Below are 2,432 nucleotides of genomic sequence, written 5' to 3' on the forward strand. Positions count from 1 at the left end.
CCTGTGTTCCTCCAGTTCCACATTGTATTACCTACAACTTTAAATTGTAGACAGAATCATAAAAGCTGCATAAAGTGCAAGTCTCTTTGCTGTATTGTCAGCAAAATGCTGCCTGATTGCACTCGTTCACTGAATATTTTGAGAAATGAATGCAAATTTGAATCACATCTTTGCTTCTGAAAAGTAGCATGGTTTTGAGTGGTTTAGACACCGTTTGCCAAGTACACAGTGGAAATTCAACCATATTCAATACACTGGGACAGCTTTATGTAGTGACTGTGTTGTCAATGTCAGTGGAAAGGTTAGAAAAAGACATTCCCTCAACGGGGAAGTGTGTGAAGGGGAATCAGAGTTACCAATGATAAGTGGAATGGGAAAAAAAAGCCTTTTAAAGTTACAACTGTTGGATCAGAGAAGGGGACAAGAGTTCAAACAGGATGAGTTAAATTCAGAACTAGCATCCACACACTGTTCACAGAACAGATGGTTAAAAATTGACTTTGCTGACATGACCTGGTCTTAGAATGAAAAGAGACAGCAAACCCCAGCTTCTTGCTAGGGCACACAGCTGCTTTATCAACATCAGGTACATTTATTTTATCCCATGCTACAGACCACAGTACAATACTTGGCAAAGCCAATTTAAGTCTACATTAAAATATTTTATATCCTTTCACTGAAAAGTCAATGCACACAAATGGAGCGTATTGCTTCTTAAGACACACTGGGGAGGTGATGGCCGAGTGATATTATTGGACTGTTAATCCAGAGACCCAGGTTCAAATCTTGCCACGGCAGACGGTGGGATTGGACTGCAATAGAGAAACCTGAATTAAGGGTCTAAATTGGCAACGGTTTCATGGTCGTCATATCAGAAAAACCCATCTGGTCACTAATATCCTTTAGGGAAGGAAAGTGCCATCCTTAGCTGGTCTAGCCTACACGTCCCTCTAGACCCACAGCAGTGTGGTTGACTTTTAAATGCCTTCTGGAATGCGCAATAAAAGCCAGCCTAGCCAACAAAACCCTCAGCCCATGAATGAATACAAAGAAACACTAGACATTACTCTTCCCAAGGCTGCAAGTTCACTCTGTATTGACAAAGTCTCATTATCTGTTGAGGACTTGTTCATCTCAATATTGTGCAAGACAATTGGGATCTTAAATTTGCATTGAACTTTTCTTTTTGCATGGTCATAAAGAATTATGTTCAGGTCAACAGAAGCTATTGCTGGTGAATGGAAAACTTTCCATTGTTTGTTCTAAATGCTGTAAGCACTCTGAAGGCTAGGTATAGCTTGGTTAGAAAAAGCAAAACTCCCCAAATCTCTGCTTCATTTGACTCAACCCAAACAGGTGCAGTGACAATTGCCGATCTCTCTTCAGTCATCTTCTTTATCAGGAGATTACCAATTATCCTAAATAAGGCAGTTTTCTGGGTCACGATCAAACAAGCTGAAATAAGAGAATACCTAGCCTTACCTCATTAACGTTGATCTTTGACTTTGCAGAAGACTCTAAAAAGGCACAGTTGTTCCATTGTCTTGCTAGGTTCTGGCCCTGTTCTTTGCCCACTACTCGCTCATCTTCCAAGTCACATTTATTGCCAACCAGAATCATCGGAACCTGGGAGGAAAACATAAGCAGCAGTGCCAGGCTGTTATCAGTGAAGACTCATGTTCTAAATTTTAAATATCAATTGATTTCTATTCATACAATTTTGCCTTAAAGGGTTTGGCCAATCAGTAAAGTGAAAAAAAGTGATATTTCTAGTGTCATAATCTGGTCCAGATGCCAGTCTTCAGCCAATTTGATTTATTCCACATGATATCAAGAAATGATTGAGGCACTGGATACCGTGATAGTAATGGGCTCTGACAACATTCCGGCAATAGTACTAAAGACTTGTTCTCCAGAATTTGCCTCTCACCTAGCCAAGCTATTCCATTATGGTTATAACACTGGCATTTACCAAACAATATGGAAAATTGCATAGATATGTACTGTATACAAAAAGATGAACAAATCCAACCTGGCCAATTTACCATCCCATTGGGTTGTAGACATACTTGTCGAGTTGGTGGGTTTGGTTGCAAACGTTTTGTCACCCTGCTAGGTGCTGCCTCACAGTACCAGGGACCTGGGTTTGATGCCACCCTAGGGCAACTGTGTGTGGAGCTTGCACGCTCTTCCCGTGTCTGCATGGGTTTCCTCCCATAGTCCAAAAATGTGCAGGCTAGGTGAATTGGCCATGCTAAGTTGCCCATATAGTGTTCAGGGATGTGTAGATTAGGTGGGTTATAGGGGGAATGGGTCTGGGTGGGATGCTCTGAGGGTCGGTATGGACTCGTTGGGCCGAAGGGCCTGTTTCCATACTGTAGGGATTCTATGATGAATCTACGATGAGTAGTCTTGGTGGCCATCTCTGAAAT

At 41.6% G+C, this 2,432-nt stretch overlaps 1 long non-coding RNA gene across 1 annotated transcript; it reads right to left on the reverse strand.

Annotated features, from left to right (window-relative positions):
- Nucleotides 1-54: 54 nt before the first annotated feature.
- On the reverse strand, nt 55-2,033 carry LOC125486094. The gene is made up of 3 exons (XR_007264780.1): nt 1,483-2,033; nt 167-168; nt 55-65 (listed from the first exon to the last, which is right to left on the reverse strand). It is a non-coding gene; the product is annotated as an uncharacterized LOC125486094 (long non-coding RNA).
- Nucleotides 2,034-2,432: the final 399 nt, after the last annotated feature.

Source organism: Rhincodon typus, chromosome 25 (assembly GCF_021869965.1).
Source record: "Rhincodon typus isolate 14 chromosome 25, sRhiTyp1.1, whole genome shotgun sequence".
Taxonomy (NCBI): Eukaryota; Metazoa; Chordata; class Chondrichthyes; order Orectolobiformes; family Rhincodontidae; genus Rhincodon; species Rhincodon typus.